The 21,501-nt window shown below is 41.4% G+C and overlaps 1 protein-coding gene across 1 annotated transcript in view; it reads left to right on the top strand.

Moving 5' to 3' along the window:
- The window catches only part of LOC308192979 (uncharacterized protein), a 197,194-nt gene that overhangs the window by 64,824 nt on the left and 110,869 nt on the right, over nucleotides 1-21,501 (top strand). Inside the window, exon 4 of the mRNA XM_080587104.1 lies at nucleotides 15,589-15,804. The gene's annotated coding sequence lies outside the window, so the exon portion shown is untranslated. The remainder of the gene's footprint in view (nucleotides 1-15,588; nucleotides 15,805-21,501) is intronic.

The raw sequence follows: 21,501 nt of genomic DNA, 5'->3' as shown, positions 1-21,501 counted from the left end.
TAGGAATGCTAGTTTCTTTCTTGTTTTCATTTTTCATCGCTAATGCTTAAAGCTAACAAAATAATGAGGAGAGACACATCTAGGAAAACCATCCAAGTCAGAGCAATCCAGCATCCCAGCACATATTACTGACTATGTGCTGGAAGTCACAGCGAGCTTCACTCAGACCTGCCTGTTACTGTAAGTTGAGGCTAAGTGAATTAGATGTGCGGTTTATGTTGATTAACCGCAAGGTGCCAACAGAGCTGCAATGACTGCCGCAGTGCAATGTAGATGTTCAATTCATTTGCCAGCCACCAAAGAACATGTAGATTCTTCCTTAAGATCCGCTTACTGAAGTCCTCTTCCTGGGTTCAGATGGTGTCCAGGTGACTTCTCTGGATCAGCAAAGAGCCCAGGTACACCAGGAATGGGAGAAGCCATGAGTGCTACATCCCTGCATTGTATGTCCTTGCTGGGAAGGACATCATTGAGGCTTGAACATGGGGGATGCTTGCTGTAAGCTTAGACGCTCATCACAGACCAGAGTGCTGTTTGGGGAAATACTTTTCCAGGATCCTTATGTACAGGCTTTGTGGTGGACAGACAATGAGGTATCTCAGACTGAGATGTTTCTGAAAAATATTTTTTGGATCTTAGAATGTCAGATTTGTAGCAATCCAACAAAAAAAAATGGCGGTAGAACTGTTGTTAGAAATGATGGTGTAATGATGATGGGTTTTAGTGATTCAGAATCTCACGAGACTGGCTTTGAAGGCATTCATTTGTTAGTTTGTAAGAATTCACATGGCTTTTTTTTTTTTTTTATCAGTTTGTCTTTTTATGTGTGATCTGGTTAGGGGCTATCCTTTCCAAGATTTATTTATTTTTCCCACAACCATTAGGGCTATTGATACACGTAAAATGAAGAAACAAAAATGGGACCTTAGGGTTGTGGGTTCTTTTTTTGTTTTCTCTTTCCCCTATAGTTTCTTGATTCTAGATGTTGGAGCTTCAAGAAATACACCTGGAGCCTTGAGTCTTACAAAGAAAAATCTGGCAGCACAGAGATGATGATTGCTGACCTACAGTTAGGGACTGACCTGTAGATCCAGTGGTTTACGCATCGCACTGCTGTGAAAGTCTTCCTGTTCTAAGTCTTCCTTTTCCTGAGGGCTATGGCTAGGAGCTAGTGAGCCTTCTTCTGAGAGCCTGAGCAGATAAGTCACATTTGAAACCTGACAGCATTGCCACTCCCCATTGCAGACTGAAACCAGTCGCGTTCCTAAGGCCACAGCTGTAAAGCAAGTTTGTGGTTTTATTTTTCTTCTTTTCAAGCCATATTTTTAGTGCACCCTATAATAAATCTTCATGTTTTGATTATGTGTAAAAAGACAGTGACTAGAGACAGAACACAGTGCTACCAAAATAAACTTGCTTAATGCACAATGGTCCTGCCACAAGCACGGACTCCCCTCTTTGCCTAAACTTAATCTCATTTGAAGTGGTGCAGGGAGAAACATGGGCAGAAAGGAAGAGTCCTATCCCAATGAAAAAAAAAAAATTAAAAAAGAGCACATATATACACGCTGGCAAAAAGTGCGCAGAGGGTTGCCTAGCAATTCTGCAGACTGTTTGTGCAGTTTGAGGAACGCGTTCTGAATTAGCATGAAGGCGAAGCCGGTTATGCCGAGCTCTTCGACGTGGCAAGTTGGCTACCATTTCCCGAGGCTGAAAGTAGCAATTTGCTTTCATTGGAAATGAGTCACTGGGAGCCACTATCGAGATGCAGCTGTGTGTCAGGGCCCCGTGCTGGCGTGGCAAGAACAAGGGTCCTGTGGCACGATGGGGACAGATGAAGGACAGCGGTGGCTCATGCCACTGCTCAGCATGGAGCTAGCACTGGCCATTTTGGAGCTGCCTGGAAGCAGAACAGGTGGCCTGGAAACCCCAACACATCCTTGTGAAGGGAGGGAGAGTTGTGTCCCAGCTCCCACGCAGCGCTGCGTGGTGAGGGCAGAAGCTCTGCAAATATTTGGCGGTATTGAATTATGCAGACACATCCAGCCCAGCCAAGTCCTTCCAGAAAGGGTTTTGGTCAGCTGCCATCACTTCTTTGGCCTTGGGCACTTCAAGGCACATTGTACACATCTATATTGCCTTTGCCAATGTTGTGCTTGGTCTTGTGCTGCGGCTTGAACTGTTTCTGTACCAGGCAATGTAGTTCCATGAAGCAAGCTATGTTAGTAGGTGATCCGTGGCTCAGCTGACTGCCTGACAGGCAGGTATGTTGGTTAAGAGCAAAGTTTTTTGAAGTCACATCTTTGCTTTTGGAAATGTAGCCACACACTTAGTAAACCCTGCAGAAAAAAGTGGCTTTTGAAATCTACACTACTACAGTAAAGTTTGAAGATGTAAAAAAACAAACAAACAAACAAAACAATATTTAGGCATCTTCCTTTAGAAGTATTTTCTTCTATCAAGTATATTTCATTTCATCTTTTTCAGTGAATTTGTTTGTCAAGTCCAAATCTTAGCTCAATGACCCTACTCAATCCTAAAATTCTAGTTTTACTTTTGCTTTTCCTTTCTCTGTTAATTCAGCACAATTTTCTCTGTAAGCTCAGGTTTGTGAACTTCAATATTTTCTCAAGTTTTGTATCAAATGGTGGGGAAGAGGTTGAGGCTAGAGAAAGATTCTTCCTTTTTTTAATAGAAGATGGAAAAAGCGTGCCAGTATTTGGCAGTTCGGAGTTTATTTTTTATTAGCTTCTTTCCTAGTATGTGAGTTGGGTGCATTTCTGCTTTGAACCACTAAGTTTTAACTACCCCTTGAAAAGCTGATTTTATTTTTTTTTTCTTCCATGGCCATATCTAGCAATTTTCTTTTCTCTCTTTTTTTTTTTTTTTAAAGAGTTAACTTCCCAGGAATTCCTAGAAATATATATCTAGTCCATAATCTCTAAATGGACCAACATTTCTATTAAACTGTAAGTAAGGTACTTACTTTAGAAATATGTGTTCAAAGGAAGCACTAAACTTCATGGCTCTATCAATACGTACTTATCTCCTAATGCTATATGTGTTTAATATATATGTAAATAAGAGTTATTAGCAGAGATTGCATGTTTGGCTCTAACTGTGGGTACCAGCAGATTACCCTGGGGATTTTTTACATTCTTCTTTGTTTTATTCCACATGAGAATGATAAGATTTTTATTGAATTAAATTTAGTTTTATTTAAATTATCTTGATATGTACCCAGAAAGTGTCTATTTAAAAGAAAACGTGTATCTGATTTCAGAGACTCAGAATAGACACTTCTATGCTTCTCTTTGCCCACAAGGGAATATGACAGGAACATTTTATTTCAATATTACTTTAATTAAGTAAGAGCTGATATGGAAAGTGTGTAGTGCCCTGTAATTTGATACGGACATTTTCTAACCTTCGAAACAGACTGCGGAAAGCTCTCTGTGTATATCAGTTCCTGGGGTGAGCTGGAGTGGATACGTTTTGAGTTTGTCATCTATTTCTGGTGTCCTGGCAGTATTTTTCCTTATCAAATCCATAAGTTATGTCATTTCTATTTCTGTTCTTTCTTTGAATCAGTCAAGGTTGTAGGTTTTTTTTTTTTCATTAGCTGTTATGCAATGTCACTTATATTCCTGGCATTTGTGTTTCTGGAAGAATTTGCCTGTCAGTTTTGCATTCTTAGCACCTCCAAAAAATGGAATTTATGAGTTCACTTTGCATACATAGTAACTGCATCCTTGGCTGCGTGTTCACTAATTGAGCTTGGAGCACATAACTAATCCCATCCCAGACAGACTCCAAAAGGGGATGTGCGAGTCAGAAAGTGTTGTAGGGTTGTGTATGGAGAAGCATTTTGAGGTCTGCTTGGGATGTGCTGGTGCAAAGGCTATTTTGGTATAGTGGTGAAGCACAACTGCATCGTTCAGCTGCTGCATTATTCATGGCTTCTCTTCAGAAACTGACTGTGCATGAAAGCCAGCTTTTCAAGGCTAGTGGCTTAAGAAGGATCTTTTACACGAGCCTTGTCTGAAGTTCTCTGCCTCTTGGGGCAACAGGAGTATTTTCCAATACCTCAAGAAAATTGGAAACTGTGGGGATTATATGAGGGGAGAGTGTCTGTTTTCACAGTCTTGGACTCTTAGTTTGGTTTTAGATTTTTTAGCATTTTTCTAGGTCAGGTAGATGTGACAAAACCATGTTCATGTCACAGGGAATGACAATTCAGATGTTCCAGTGAGAAATTTCTAAGTAAAGCCTGTTGTAGAAAGGATGCAGCAGGATCTGCGTGCTGCACAGATGTGGCATAGGAACACCACATCTTTCTTTATTTAAAAGAATCCCAAACCAAACCAATAAAACACAGGAAACGTGGGCTTCATCTGTACCATCCTTATGCTCAGCCCGGAGGATGCCCTGCAATCCTCAGGCCACGTGGGTTAGGCTGACAGGGTCGGATCCTGATGGCCAAGAGCAGCCAAAAGCGGGAAGGGGAGCATGTCGGAGCAAGGGGGGCATCCGCACGACAGGTCTGCTGTCGCCCTCACACAGGAATTAGCTGGTGTCTGGCGTCCCACGTGGGAACTACCTGCTTCATAGCAGTGGAAGGAATGCTCTGGAAAATATCAATACCAAACTATTAGGAGTTGGTTTTGAAGCAGTGAGCTCAAGGAGCTCCTAGCAGCAGCACACCATTTGCTGCAACGCGGGGAAGTTGGATGCTCTGGGAATTTGGTGAGATGGCAGAACGGAGCCTGCAGATCTTCCCTAACTTTGTGTGCTTCTTATCCACATGTCAAGAGTTTGTTCAAACTCATTGTTCCTCTATCAGTGTCTACATTCCTGTCACACTAATGGAAAGACACTGCAAATTGATGTGTCTGTATAGCTAGAGACCATTTGTCTCTTTTCTTAGAGAAAAATCTGCTTTTAAAAAAAAATTTAAAAAGAAGTCAAGGTCTGTATTGTTTTATCCATATGTTGAAACTCTACCAATACAAGCTAGTGAGAAATTTCAGCTCTTTCCATTGTCAAATTTGCTAAATGTGATGGGTTGATGAGGTTCCTTTTCTTCATTCAAAGTTTTTGGGCAGGAATTCCAGCTAATATAAATGTCCCTCATGGGCCAGATTAGGTCTCAGTATCTAATCTAACATGAACATTTAAGTGACTTGGATTTTTTCCTGCCTTTATTTTTCTAACAAATTTTGTTTTAATTTTCTTTCAAATCTGTTGGTCTGGGGAACTTTTCAGTTGCAGAAAATAGTTTTGTGGATAAATAGAGGATGGAAATTCTAATAATTCAAAGTTTGTTTTCAGACTGACTTGAAAAGTAATCATTTTAAAATATACTCCGGAGTGCAAATCACAAGAAGAACCCCTAGCAGTTGATAATGGGAACAATTAAATATTTCATTTTTCTTGAAATATTGTGAAATAAATTTTAAAAATTGTTAATAAAACTCAATTAAAGTTAATATAAAATCAAAGTTTAATTTAAACCAATAATCAAAGTGAAATATTTTTACCTTAATGAAATGAAAAGGTTTTGATATTGGCAAAATAAACAGTGCAAGTAAGGTAGAATTAGACCTTCTTTCTGAAGCTTTACTTTAGAAAATTAAAAAGCATTGTTGAGATTACCATGGTGGACTTTTCCTTTTTCCTTTTTCCTTTTTCCTTTTTCCTTTTTCCTTTTTTTCCTTTTTCCTTTTTTCTTTTTTTCCTTTTTCCTTTTTCCTTTTTTCTTTTTCCTTTTTCCTTTTTTTCTTTTTTCTTTTTTTCTTTTTTCTTTTTTTTCTTTTTCTTTTTTCTTTTTTTTCTTTTTTTTTTTTCAAAGCTGCATGTTCTGACAGCAGTCTGTTTTTCTTTCATGCACTAGTTCAGCCTAGAAAGTACATAATGCCAGTGCATCATTGTAGTGCCCAGCTTCAGTCACTTGCTGACTTCTTCTCACCTTACTTATGGCATGCCCCCACTGAGGTCAAGGCTTGGATTTTATCAGTCAAGAAAAGAGATTTTGGCCATTCCTTTAATCGCTAAATCAAGAATCCCAAACTGTCTGGATGTCAGGAACACAGTAAGTCACACTAAGTGATGCCTTATTGCAAATGGAAGAGAAGTGAGCTCTCCATCTCTGTGTGGCTCTTGGTTCAGGTGCTGAGATGAGAAACATGGAAATAAACCATTCAGTGGCTAGTTCATCCCAGCATAGCGAGGCCTTGGCTAGGGTACAGCTAGGTTCTCTGTAAAAAATAGTGTATTAATTTCTGATTTTATTTTATACTGGTACAAACCTACTTATTTCTTCTAATTGCTGGTATGTCAAACCCCATTTAATTGGGAGGAGACGCTGGCTTTCTTTGTGCATGGTATGAAGCACCAATGCGTGTGTAGATGTGCCTTTTCTGGTTTGGCATTACCAAATTAAGTGTCAGTTTGTGAAATATTTACTCTATCTGCAGAGCAGATGGAGTGGAAATGCTCATGTGAGTAAATATTTGCCATATATGGACTGTACAATCTGGCTGCATCCTTGCTTATACTCTATAATTTATGCTTTTTAAACAGCAATGAAGAAACCTCAAAAGATTCAGAGGTTCATTTGGATTCTCATAAACACCAAAAGCTTGGATGCTTTCCTCTGCCTCTTGAGGCTCTGCAATTTCAATAAGAAATTTGGTGGAAACAGCTTCTGTAGCAATGCATTTAATGCTTTCAGTTCTACTTCCATCTAGGTGCAGAATATACAGGGTAACTGCGAGGGAACAGGGGACATTCACCGCACATTTTTAGACTCTAATATATAGCTCTGTTTGGATTCGGGTCAAGTATAGTGCTTGACAGGCAGTCCAATTTTTACCTAAAAATGTATTGTTCTGATTTGTTTTAAATACCTAATTCTGTTCAAGACCCTGTATAAGAGAAGTCTTATTTGACTACTATCATTGAATGTGTTTTCTGTAAACTCATTTACTCTCTCTTCTCTTAGATAATGAACGTTTCAAAACACATTCACCAAGTGAAAGTGTAGAGAAATGGGAAAGTTTATTTTTAATTATACTTTTAAATGATTTTATTCTGAAGATTTATTAAAAGGAGAAGAAAACCCCCTAAAGTTCTGAAGGAATATTAACATAACATGCCTGTAACTCAAGCTGTGTTTAATGAGAGGTGCTGTTTTTTTTTCTGCCATGAGGGCTACAGTCCAATGAGTGATAGCTATGAAAGAGGTCACATACATATTCATCAAATTCGACATGCACATGTAAACTGGTTTTAATAGGCCATGACAGCAGAAGTTGTGTCAGGCAAATAGCTGCACATGTGCTCATTCCCTCGACTGGCATATTTAGCCATTATCACTCTGGTATCCATGGATGAAATATTAGCTTGTTAACTTAAGACCATCAGTTGTTGCTGATGCTTAGTGGCAACCAAAAAAACACAGATTCCCTCTGCAACTTTATTATGTGCAGAGGTAGAGTTGAATTATTACAATTTCATTGTAATATTTCCATTTCCTTCCCTTATTTATTATAGAGGATATTTGCAAGTGATAAATTGGAACGCAACTACAATATAAATAAAGGGTCTATTGATTCAAAAATACTCCAAGGATTGGATCCTGTTATTTCCATGAATTTCTTCCACTGTGCTTCTGATTGTACATTCAGAAGGAACAACGTTGCTACAGCAGTAATTTTTCCATGAGCACATAGCAGCGTGTATATTGACACAAAAAAAAATAAACCAAGGGAAAATACAGTCCTTCAGAATCCTCAGCGCAGCAAGGGGTAAACGACCGGCGCCCTGCCACGTGTAAATCAGCATACCTGCTGGATCCCGCTGGTTTGTTTTGCCTAAGGTGTGACAGTTTGGTTAACAGTTAACCTCTTTTTGTTGTTCTCTTCCACGGCTAAGGAAAAGGAATGCCGGACTTTTCCCATCTTGTAGGGGAATAACGTCTTTCTGCACTGGGGAAAAAAAAAAATAGAGACACTACATACAGAAAAACAGAGTTACTTAAACAATAGCTTTGCATTTGAAGGTAGACGTACTGTATTGCAGCCTCGTCCCCAGAGAGATTTTTTAAAGGCTACACCTTTGGACTGATGTGTGGGATTGGGCTATGATGGTGTGTTTGAGGAAGGGATTTGCATTGCTCCAGCAGCAAAGGTACCTCTGTATGCTACAAGGATGATACACTGGTTTACAGACTTGTTCCTGTATGTATGTTAACAAACAAGTTTGAGCAGGGCAAGAAACCTAAAAAAGAGTTAAAACCTTGTAGCATTCTAATTGTGTATGCTGAGGTGTGAATGCCTTGCTTTTCCAAATTGGTTCCCTTGCATTTGTTGAAGGTCTTTTGGAAATATTGAGAGCTAGTGAAAGCAGATGTCAAGCTTGGCCAAATTATGGTGTACTTGATTGTAATTTAAAAGTAATAAAACAAGTCAGCACTGAGGCAACTCAGCAAAGAAGGAAATAGTTCCCTCTGTAAACAAGTTACCCCCCTTCCATGTCAGGCCAGGAAACTTAGCTGCCCAAGTCACGAGGGCAAAATCTTTAGGTGCGGAAATGAAGTGTGGAAGGTGGGTTTTGAACCGTATCCTCTTGTGGCCCATTAGACCTTGACATGGTGGGGAAAGATAGTGGGAAGTTAGAAATAGTTTGTAGGTTTTCTTCTGCACAAGGACAATAGCTGTTTCCCTGGGGATGGTAGTTGCAAATTCCTGGTGCACACACTAATTTCAGCCATGGTCCCTCCTGTATATGGCCCTAAAAGACTCTTTATGCCAGGTCTGGTATGAAGTTGGCCACAGCAGCTTTATCCTGTCTGAGAGTTGCTCTGCTGCCTGGAGGGAATATTCCCCAAACGAACCACAGCTGCAGTGAATAACACCAAAGAGCCTTCTCAGGAGTTGAGGTTGATGTTTATTTTAAGAAAGCACACCTCGTCTTTGTGATTTTGGACTCCCACACAGTTGGGAATGCCACGGCCAGTTGAGAAATCTGTAAAATTGGACTCCTGAGGCAGATATATTCATCAGTCAGTACGCACCCCTTTGCATGTCTTGCACTGCTGTATTTTGAGTAAGAAGAAGCATGGAGAATGGTGCTCTGTCAACCATCCCAACTGCAAGGAGAATGAGGTTCAAAGAGGAATACTTAAGAAAAAGTACTGCATTTCAGTTTTGAAGGACTAAATTGAGAGTTATCTGTATTTACACATTTCAGTTTTGAGGGACTGAATTGTGAATTTTCCGTATTTACAAAAGGTGACAAGTTTTGAGCAGGTCCTCTGTTTCTCCACGTCATGCCAATTTGTGTGTCTCTATCTTCTAAGTTTGACACTACATGCTTCAGAAAGAAGAATTAATTAGAGAAGTTGGACAGGAGATAACTGCTACTATTTGTGGGGTTACTCTTGCTCTAATCATTTAGAGGTGAGGGTGGCATTATGGCCTGAAATAGAGGGCATTATCCTGACCAAAATGTTTCTTAGCATTGCATGCTGCTGCTCCAGGTAGTTTTGAAGTCCAGGTAACAGCCAGTGATTCTTGCCAGTCTTCATCTCCAGGCTGGAAATCCCTCTTGCAGAGCTGGAGTCCCAGCATCTTGCCGTGCAGGTCATTGGAAGATCAGAGTTTGAGTCTGAAGTCTTCCAGACAGCGTCTTCCTATGCAGCTGTATAGGAAGAGTCTAGTGCGAGGGGTCGTGAGGAAGGCTCTTAGGTGCTGCTGTGCTATAAATGAAGATAATTTAAGAGGAGAGACATTGAGAGTTGACATGAGTTAATCTTTTACTGTTCCTCTATTTTGTATTTGTTAATGCAGCAAGTCTGGTTTCAAATATTTTGAAAAAAGACCTGAGATTGCCCCAGTACTAACTGTGCAAGGAGAAGTCAATCCTATAAAAAGACTTTATCTTTTTATTAAAAAATGCACTAAGTCATGGGAAAATATTCAAAATGAGGAATGATCTGATAAAAAACATTAGAGGCTTGGCGTTGGCTCGTATGAACTTTTCCGAAAAGAGAAGGGACGTGTTTGTATATTTCTTATCAAACAACCACAGATTTATTTATATCAATCATTCCTGTAACATGACATGTGAAATTAGCATTATTATTTAATTTCACTTTTACAGCAACAAGCAACATCATTTTTGATCTCGTCTAGATAGAGGAGATGGTTTCCAAAAGTGCTTTTCAATAAATGGGAAAAATGGCTGCTCTTTAATAATGTAGAGTGCAGTTTTGATTCATCCGGGTTTAAGAGCACAATTTTTTATGGAATCCAAAATAAAGAAGGTTTTTCTAAACCTCCTAGTCATACTAAGAAACCTGTCCTCTGAGCAGGACAATAATATGCTGCAATCTCTGTCACAAAGAAGCATTTGAGGTTTTTCTTCACTTTTGTGACCTCAAATCAACTTTCTGTCTTGAATATATAGTAAACAGTTCCACTGCATTCATTCCAAAAGGCAAGCACATCTGAACTTGCAGTTGAAACTATTTATTTGACTTTTTTTGTTTCTTTTTTGACAAGCTGTTTAGCCTCCTTGATTTATTGACATGCCGAGTTAAATCATTATTTGAATTTGAGAGAGATTTAGGGGTGTGCTGGGGTGGATTTTTCAGCTGTTGGGTAGCCGCAGCATTTGCAACTGGAAGTCTAATTAGGGGATGGGGCAGGAAGAGCTGCTTGCATGGTCATTTTTGCATGTATTTTAATGGAAATAAGGAAATACAGCAAGTCAATGGTTAGCATTTATAAATGTGCATATAGATAAACTTACTGCAACTGTTAAACTCTTCCATAAGAGTTCCATATCTTTATGTTATTTTCCCTTCCTCTGAATCTCTATTCCTTTAAACAACAATTAAAAAAGAAAAAAATCTGCATCCTAAAGTTTTAGGAAAAGTCTGTCAAGTGAGGCTGTCTGTAACCATCTGCGGCACTCTTGGCCATCAAACACCAGCAAAACTGCCCCAGACAATTGGCATGGCATTCCCTAATGAATGAGCACCACCAGGGAAATGAAGCCTCAGTTTGCTTGCCTGTTATTCTGCCCAGCAGGAGAAGCCCTTTATGCCACTTCTGATCACTTTTTTGAGTCTGTAAAATGCTCCTTGGCACATAGTTTCCTGAAGTTTATGGGGAGGATTTTCCGATGACATGACATGTAAAAGATGGTGTCTTGCACGTGTTTTTCCTTTCTCCCTTTCCTCGCTGACTGCTGGGTCACCGTTGTCTGGTTGAACATACACAGCGTGTGCACTATGTGAATTCACACTTCCTTGGCAAAGGCACCTCGTACAGAAAGCTCACTCCATAAATAACTTGGGCCGTGCGTTTATTCTGCTCTGAAATGCTGTAAAAAATAAAAGGCTACCTATCAAAGTTGTTTGTCTAATAATGGAGGAAGGGGACGATATTGTAAACACTGTCCAAATGAATTGTAGTAACCAGAATAAATGGTGGTTGCTGTTACTGAGCGCTGAGACTGAGCTGAGGCCTTTCCAAATGCATCACATGTGACTTTAATCCATTCCAGAGCCCAGGTCTCTTCCAGGCTCGGAAATTTGATGCTCCGAGGTGCTAAGCCCCCTCTATTGCTATAGAAATCAATAGGGCAGCAGTCTGCTCAGCACCCCACAACGGTGATCAATCTGTTGCAGGCCCGGTCCTCCAGGCCTGATCCTGCACAGCGTTTCTGTCCACACTTAATTTTAGACAGGGATATACCGCCGTTTGCAGAAGGACCGCTCACTTTAAGTTAACGTGCACATAGGGTTTACAGCACCAGGGTCTTGGTTTGCGTTCGGGTTTTGTTTCGATGCTGCAGCTTGCTAGCGTGCCTTCCTTGTAGCAGTCTGCTTGAATAAAGCCACATTTCTCTTTTTAAAATCAGCAGTTTATCTCCTTTTGGTGGGTAAGTATTCTTGGCACTGAACTTGTTAATAATAAGCTGAAACAAGGGCTTAAAGGAGTGTGTTTACAATATATGAATGAGACCATATAGGATATATCCAGCAAAATGCCATTTTATGTGAAAGTTTAAACCAGGAGGTGCTGATGCTCACGCAGTGTCCCCTCAGCAAGAAAAATGTTAATTCATGAAAGGAACAGTAGGGTGGGGAAGGGGTGAAGGAAAAAAAAATACCAAAACCCACGTTCTTAGCCATCAATATTCGCTGCCTGAGAGGGGATAAATCCCGCTTCAAACAGCCCTTTAGACACCGCCGTGTAACGGTCAGAAAAGGCACTCTTTGAGGTGACATTCAAACCTCTAATAGCAGGCAGGCAGTTTTGACAAGAGTAATTTTCTCTCCTCGCAGGCCAGCGACTTTGCTGCTCGCCTACCTGTCCGCGACAGCCTGGCCGGAGCAGTAACCGAATCCAGTTTGTTGGAGAGGTGGGGGCCGAGGCCTCCGGGCCTCCCCAGCCCATCTGTAATTATATGGCCGGCAGAGGAGTGCCTCAGGTTGCACATTAGGCCCTTGCTGAGATCAGTAATTATAATATCAGTTTTCTCCAAATAGGTCTGACAGAATGGCATTGGTAGCAGAGGTGACTCAAAGTTTAGTAAGTCTTAGGGAAAGTTTACTGTCTCCTGCTGCTTTCTGTCCCACAAATTTGGCTTCTCTAATAACCAGCACTGGCCACAAACAGTAGGAATCCTTTTCAATCACTATTAGCAACACTTCATTTCTGTCATATTTGACCCCTGGCAAGCTGCAGCCCAGCAAAGAGCATTCCCTGCAGAAAGTAACCAGACGTCCAGGATTTACTCTGTGACAAATGACGTTGTTAAGGGCCCTTAAAAAACACTAAAACAAATTCACAGCAGGACTCTGGAAAGCCCTTTACCAACCTCCAAAGGACGTAAGGTATAGGATAGCCCTTATACGGTAGCACCCCATCTTTACCTGTTCCCTGTGTGACTTCATGTTTGCTGGTGCCTCCAGCAGGAAACTGCTGCTCCCCTTCAGTTTTCTTAAAAGCCTGGTGATGCAATTTGTGTTATATACTGCGAAGTTTCCTAACACAGTGACGCCTTTCTCTCACCTAGACGTTTTTCATTTGCGGCTCTTTCTGGGTAGTTCAGCAACCCTGTTTTTACTCTGAAAAAGTGAGACACGAGGAGGTTATTACAGCCACCAAGCCCACGTCTAGCCAATGCCTTCATTTTAAAAAGTAAAATATCCAAGTTCATCAGGAAACTATTTTTCTTTGTTTTGTATTTTTAATTCTGTTGTGTACAACACTTTTTTGAAGGACTTTTTTGCATGCTTAGTTTCTTGTAGAGCCAATTGTGCATTTGAGGTGACATTGCAGACACCAGCATCCACATAACTCACTGTTGTGAGAGTCTAAAATGGGTGCAGCATGACCCTGGGCAAGCAAGCAGCAGGAGAAGAGCTGCTGGGAGATTGGAGCAGGATAAATAGGAGATGCACAGACTGCTCTTCTTCAGACACATCCAGCTCAGTAGTTCTGAGATAGATCCTGGTTGCTCAGCGGGAGCTGTGGTCTGTTAAGTGTAATGAATACATTAAAAAAAAAAATAGGAAAAGATGTAGCAAGACAGAAAAGCAAGGGCTTTTGATGTCACAGCTTCTTACATACTCCTCCCAGCTGTTCTTTATTTCATTTCCTCACCTTGTGATTTATGGGGGGGGGGAAGCAACAAAAACCCATCTTGGCTGATGGTTTATGGCCGTTCAGAAACAGTGGTCAGCGGGGTCACCCTGAGTCCTCCTGCATTGCCTGTTCTCCTTCCCACCTGTGTCACCGTGCAGGCCAGCCGTGAGCTTGGGGCAGAAAGCTGCCTAGGTGCGGCAGGCACTGCCCTGACCGGGTGAACTGCATTGTTTGCCCTTCCGTGGTATTTTTCCGCTATGCTCACAGTTGACATTTGAACATATTTTGGAGGGCGTGTTGCAGCCGCACCTAAGCCTGTGCCTCAGGCCTGTTGTCTCTGACCTAGGAGCCTTCTCGAGAGCCACACTGAGGGCTGTCCTCTCTGTGCACATCCAGTACCTCCTTATTTTAGGGATTTGTGCAGTGCTTCGCTTAGTTTCAGGATTCCCATGAGCTAGTTGGGGAATGTGTTGGCGACCGAAGGCAGAAGGGGGGCTGTGAACCCACTGAAGAAGTACATTGCTTTTAGGTCAAGAGCAAAACAGTCTGTTTCAAACAGACCTACATTCTTTCCTTGTACAGTGCCCGCACACTCCTACTTTTGCATGAAAAATGAGAGTTTTGCTGTACTTTCAGTCTTCTGGCCAGTTTATGTCTTCCTTGGCAAACCAGATGTTGGCACTTTCATCTTCCCAGAGGCCTGGTCATCTTGCATAAGAACAGAAAACAGGCTGGGTGCACTCAGAATTAGCACAGGCTGACTTGAGAGCTAGCTACTGTCTCAGCTGGGCAGCGGCATTTGCCAGAGAATGGGATTAGGTGAATGAGTATCTGTGGGATGCAAGAGTTGTATTTCTTGGTCATCAGTGCAATGAGAAGTGTATGTTAAAGGGTAACACAAAATTATTACCATTGTATTTGGGCACTTGCAATAAATACATGGAAGAGAAAGGGTATGAGAGGAAAAAAAAAATCTGTCAAGAATTGCTGCACATCTGTGTGTATTTTTGGGGCTTGAAATTGAACATTCTCTGGAGTCTTTGATCCACAGCTCGGTATTTTGCTGAAGAAGGCTAAGCTAGACTGATCAAAAAAGAGCAGTGTGAAGAGGGACCAATTACTACTTGCATTGTGCCATGTGAGATTGTCTTCTAGACCTTGATATGCTCTTAATATACCAAAAATAGCCTAAGAAGGTCCAGTTTTGTTGCTGGGAATATATATGCTGAACTGAAAGCATTTTGCAGCCATCAAGATCTCCTTTAAAAGTACGTTTACGATTTTGTTTTATCTTCTCCATTAATGCCCCCTGCCAAGGCTCATAGAATGAGTAAACAGAGCACAACAGAGCTGAAATCCTAGGAGACGCTGATGGGGTGCATGGTTTGTATTGGGGCGGATCAGTCAAGAGGGCCTTGAGCAAAAAACTCACGTAGGCCTTGTTGTTCAACTCAGACAGAAATCAGGCATCTGGGAAGAAGTGTGTAACCTGCTACTTTCCACCTCAGAGGCTCTAGGTTGACAGAATTATTTACACACCCGAAGTCATGCTGTAGGGCTGCCATCTCGGCCTAGGCTACCATCCTCCTGGCCCAAGTAACCCCTTATCATATCTTGCCAAGTTGGTTTTCAGCTGGCCCAGGTTCCTGAGCCATGCAGCTGTACAAACTCGCTGGCTGGGGCCAGGGAGGGCAGACCCACAAGCAGCCCCCCTCTGGGGGGACATCCATACATGCAGGTGGAACCGCCGGGGGACCCCAAAGGTCCTCAGCGTGATCACTGTTGCAAAGCCCAGGGGATACCTGCTCTTTCAGTGTGTGGGCAGCTGAAGTCCACTCCCAGGAAAGACAGGTTTTACTTAATTCTTTCTGATTTTTTCTCCTCCTTAACGTCCTTAATTGATTTCTTTTCCCTGTGGCTGCAGGCCCGGATTACCAACTTTCCTCAGACCCTGAAGGTACAGGACACTTCTGAAGTCTCAAGGCAATGTAATTAATCAGCTATATGGAGAGATGGAGTCCCGTTAAACTATCAGCCACTACTGGCGATCTGCAGTAGAGCCATGCTGATCCTGCAGTACGTGAGGCAGAACTCCCTGTATGAGCCATTAAAAGAAGTCAGATCCTGCTGAGGAGGAGAGGTAGGTCTTGTGCTTAATGCATCGAACTGGGATTCAGGAGGCAGAAGCCGAATTCCCGCTTCCCTGCCTCAGCCTTGCTGCCTGCCCTTAGGGTTGCCACTTACTATCTGTGCCTTAATTGCAAAGTTTCTGCGTGCCTGTGTTGCTGTACAAAGCTGTTTTTTCTTAAAGAGGCAAGATGTTTGCCACAACAGAGCCCTACGATCAAGATAAAGTATCGTGGTTAAAACAGAAAGTTGGATATTTGCTGGAATGAAGACTGTTTCTTGGGCTGACCCACAATGCACAAATTGTGGGGGCTTGTTGACTTGCTGCTGTGCTAATGCCCATTCACACGGCTCGTTTCTTTTTTGCATTGCTCAATTTGTGTGAAAATCTCTGTCTTTACATTTCCAGTAAAAGTCTGGTCCGGGCTGAGTTAACATAAAGCTTGGTGGAGAAACAAGGGGACAGGCTAGCGTTAAAAGGAAGGGAAGCAGAGGTGACTCAAAGTTTAGAGAGCCTTAGAGAAGTTTACTGTCTCCCGTTGCTCTCTGTTCGACAGAGTTGGCCCATCTAAAACCAACACTGGCCAGCAGCAGTGGGAATCCTTTTCAATCACCATTAGCAACACTTTTATTTCCATCATACTTGACCACAGCAGGCTGCATCCCAGTGAAGAGCATTCCTTTCAGAAAGCCAGCAGACATTCAAGTGCAGCGGATTTACTGTGTGAAAATGGCATTTTTAGGGGCTTCTGAAAATGTTTAAATGAATGCTCTTTTTTTTTTTTTTTTTTTATTCTTTCTCACAGCTTGATTCTCAGCTTAGAAAGCCCTTCTTGCTAAACAATTTTAGAGTCTCCTACAGGAGTTTAAAAGTTAGGTTAGTGTTCAAAATATAAATGTCTCTTGCTACTGTGGAACTACTCATTTCTTAATGTGTGTATATTGGGAAAACCAGCATTTGTACCTATTTTATTCAGCGTGAATGAATTAGGATTACTAATGCATATTTTGGAGTTGACAAAAGAATTCTGCACAGTCTTTAAGTTTTTATGAAACTCTGCAGTAATGTTCGTGAGGTTTTCCTGCTCAGACTAGCAAGACAGCCTTCCATAATACAGCCCCATTCAAGTTGAAAAGAGCCAAGAAGAAAAATTTCCCCTGGTTTGGCCCTATTCCTAAAACTTTTCGTATCTCCTTAATCAGGAGACTGCTTTCAGGTCAGAGGGAGGGAGGGAGTGAAGGGACTTAAGCTGAACGCTTATTTGTTGGAGAGGACAAATAGAACCAAAGTCAGTCTCCATTGCAAATCTTAGTTAAAGCACAATTGCAAGGAGCTGGTTAAATCCAAGTCACAGTGTGGTGGAGTGGTAGGACTTCCCTTCACTCCCCAGACCAGATTAAAGTGGCTCTGGGTTTGGTTCTTTCCCTGCACAGAAACGCCTGGGCTCTCGCCAGTTCTGCCTGGAATCAAAGGGAATCTCTTTTCTGCAGTGAATTATGTGACGGGCAATTATGTGCAAATAACTATAAAAGTATGGGTTTTGTCAAGTTCCCGTAAAGTCCCTGTTTATATTCACAAACTTTTACTGTCTTCTTTCCTGGGGCTGGAGATTTCAGGAGCAGCTTGTGAACTTTGTTCCCCTCTTTTTTTTTTTTTTCTTATTCTGGTTTTGGGGGTATCACTGAACTGACGGCTGCTCCTGTGAGGGAATTTCCATGTGCTGATTCCACGTGCCTCTCCCTACACAACCTGCAAATGTATCCCAAGTTAATCCCACCTCACTACATCAATAGCCCAGTCAACAAAGACAATCTCAAGGTTTTCAGAGAGAAATAAGCATATTTAGACAGTGTGGGTGTCATCTATGGGATGAATAATCTGCTGAAGAGCTAGCAGCCCCTTGTTAGTTACAGAGCCTGGGTGATTGAGCCCCCAACCAAGACATCTCTGGTAGGAGCCACCAGTGAGATCAGATGAATCCAGGCATGTGGGGCTCCTGCCTGAAGTCCTCCTGAGCATGAACAACAGTGGGTGCAAATTCAGTTTGGGGCAGTGTGAAAACATAATGCAAAATGCAACACAAAAACCCTGTGCAGGGGAAGAGTTTGACATCCTTCTGTTGTTCTCGGGGAATTAGTACAGCATCACTTTGGAGTCAAGCACGTAATTTGAATGTTGGGCCTTCTAATTGATCCCAGTCTCGATGAAGACAGACTTGACATTACATACTATGTGATCACTGGCACAGCAGGGGCAGTTAGACAGAGAGCATTGAGTGGTGTGTTCATGAAAGAGCTAATAGAAATCAAAGATAAAAAGTTGCCTCCTCAAAATTATGCTCCCCCACACATGTGGTCTGTTCTTTCTTATATGAAGAATATAGGAAGTATTTAATGAACTGGGTCTTAAGTGAGTATAGTGTGTTGCCCACTGCAACTGTGTGGTCTCCATTAAATGCAATACTGTATTTTTGATGGGCAAGCAAATTGGTTTCTTTTTTTTGTTTGTTTGTTTTGCTGACATTAGCCAGGAGCTTACATTTTCCATTTCCTACAGTAAATTGTGCTTGTCCAGTTTTGAAGAGTACAGAATAAAGGCGTATAGATGTGTGTGTCGAGGGTGGCAATGTAGAAGATGGAGTTCAATAGTGCAGTTTCTGTTGGTTTTAATCTAGATTGAGGTGAATATTTACCTGTCAGATGCTTTCTCTCCAGAAATCACTGCCCTACTAACACTTCTCATGTCCTTGTGCACTCTTTAATTATTAGTATAAATATTATTAGTATAAATATTAATAAATTTGTACAAAGGTATTTGGATTGAAACACTTCATTTAAGTGACTGACTCATTCAAGTGCTCTACAAGCTGTAAGTTAGAGCTTTATTATAGGTTGACCAATTCTGACTTAAGGTGAGATGTGGTCAGTAAACATGGGTTTGTCTTGCTTTTCCCAAGTAGAAAACATTCTTGTTTTGAAGGTGTTATCTGGCGTAATCTCTGTTATTAGAATTAAGGTGGGAAAGTGTTACTGTGAGTGTGCCTGCTATTTTGGCAACAAAATCAGTAGTCACTGGGTACTGGGATGGCTTGAAAGTGCAGCCAATGCAATGTTAGCAGTGATCAAACTGGAGCTTTTGCTGCTGTGTCGGCTGCCAAAGATACATAGTTAGAGCCTTCATTCAGGGAGAATGAGGAAAATTCATAGTCCCATGACATTAAATAAAAAGAACAGCCAAAACCCTTATTATATATTTCCTATTTTCCATTTCTTTGTATGTGATTTCCTTCTCCGTTACATCTCTCTGTGTCGGAAAGGTTCTTGTTTAAAAGGTTTTGTAGATGTTGGGAACAAAAGCAACTGAATTTGAAGTCTGATCCAGCCAACCAGCTCCTCCTGCCATGTACGGCTGTTCTTTCCTTTCGAACCCTCCAAAACGACTCTGAGCTAAATGTTTCATTTAAAAAAAAAAAAAAAAGAAGAAAAAAAAAGGAATCATCAATCATAACCCTTCTGGTAAGGAGAAGAGGATTCTTCTGAACAATAAATAGAAAATTTCCTTGCATTCCTTTCAACACAGTGTCTGTTGCTCTTCCTGTAGTAACTGTTCTTTCTGTGCACCTACCTATCCTCTTTTCTGTGTGTTTCTTCTTCTCCATCCTCTCTCAAAACATGCTGTCTGCTCCGTCTTTCCAGTTGTATCACATTCCCTGACTTTTATCCTTTCCATCTTGTTTCCATGGGCCTGGTCTAGTACCACTGAAATTAATGGACATTTTGGCAATTTCTTTGTCTATAACAAAGCCGGATGCTGTCTAAGTGCTGCTGCACTTGGACCAGTAGTAAGCGTATCAGGTTCCCTATGAAACTCCATCACACTGGTGCTCAACAGGAAAATCAGTGCTGCTTTTGTCAGGCTAGCCAGGATGTACATCATTACTAAAGAAGCAGTCAGGCTGTATGGAAAATTAAATCAAACTCTAAGATCCCAAGATGAATTGGAGATTGGCTTCCTCCCAGTTCTGTTCCCGAGGCTGAGATCTTTAGCAGACATGCTGGAGTAGGGAAAAGATGGAGCAGGAGAAAGGGAAGTTTTAAATGCCCTGAGGCAAAAGCTTAGCCATCCTTCTCGGCAGCGGTTTCTAGCTCTCTGAAAACCTTACTCTCAGCTACTGAATAAGTGCTCACTGTTTCAATTTCTATATTGTTTTCCTCCTCTCCATAAAAATATAAATATCAGTCTGTACAATAAGGTAGTCTGGCTTTTGGAACAGTCAAAGCTTAAAAAGCTGTTAGAGAAACTTTTATAAAGAGTCTGTCACCTGCCTACTGTCCCCACTGGAGAGCCGTGTTAGAAAATCTCTTCCTGAACTGGTGGCTCAAGCTTTCTTTTTAGTTAAAATAAGATTGTCTGCATAAACCAGGCAAGGGAAGAAAGAAAGGGTCTTGAAGGAAGAAAGAGAGATTGAGAGAGGAAGAATCACAAATGAGTGATTGGAAAAATGTCTATTCTTTGTCCTGTAAGCACTTTAGTGACGCATTAGAAAGCTGGTAACCCTAAGCTTCCTCTTGTCAGTGAAAAACAGGAGGTATCTCTGAACCATAATTCTGCTCAGCTAAAACCTGAGTCAGTCTGCCAATGTACTTGCTGTCTTGTGGATGATAAAGGAACAAAACGGCAACTCACTTTCTATGTTTGATTTCTCAAGCAAATGCTTAAATTTGAAAAGGGTGAAATTGGTCCTTTGTGTATATGGAAGGAATACAGTACAGATAAATCTGTAGGGATGCCAGAGAGAAACCAGGGACACAGAGCAAGAACCAGCATGTGAATGAGCCTGTACTTTTGGGACAAAGGTAAGAGACAAACGAATGATGTCCAGGAGTAGACAGCACCAAGTGATGGGCACTTGTGACAGAGATGGAGCAAATGTGGCTAAAATGTCCCTGTGTTTGCAGCCGTGTTTGGTGCCCAGTGGTGACCAAGAAATGCTGGAGGCTGAGAGGTGTGAGGGCACAGGAGGAAGCAGCCAGCCATCTCTAGCTGCACTAGAGACCATGGTGCACAGAATGTGCTGCAGACTGCTGCTTCTGCAAAGCTCAACCTATCTGGGATTTTACACTTAAAGGGCCTTGTTGACTGCCATTAACAATTTGCAGCAAAATCAGACAAAAAATTATTATTTTTTTTAATGTTAAAAAAGCCACCCTAAATAATTATGTATTTTTTCTCAGATATGTGTCAGACCAGCTGGGTCATAGCAATCCTTGAAAGGTTAGAGAATTTGTTTGCCAGGGGACCATTGCTCTCCCATTTGTTTATTGCTTCATCTGACACCTTATGCACTTCCCACGTTGCGGAGGGTTGTCTATAAATCTTGTACCTTGTACCAAATTAAGAAGACCATCTGTTGAAGAAAGCCTGTGTGAAGAGGTTTCTTGGAATGCAGCACTGATGAAACTGTTGCACCTATACAGTTGTCTGAAGCCCCTCTTTCCCTGCAGAGAAAGGGGGCAGGATTAGTTTTCTGTTGAGCACCACACAGCTCCAGTGAATCTGTAATTTCCAAATGTCTGTTGATTGGATTTGTGTATTAATGGTTATAAGGATCTTCCTCCTTAAGCTATAAATCACATTTTATGGTATTAATTCATAGGAAATGATTAAAGCATCCTAAATAGGTAAAGATTTACAGGTTTAATATTAGCT

The sequence above is a fragment of the Anser brachyrhynchus genome (genome assembly GCF_964034855.1).
Source record: "Anser brachyrhynchus genome assembly, chromosome: 3".
In the NCBI taxonomy this organism is placed as follows: Eukaryota; Metazoa; Chordata; class Aves; order Anseriformes; family Anatidae; genus Anser; species Anser brachyrhynchus.
This window is presented reverse-complemented; position numbering and strand designations above follow the sequence as displayed.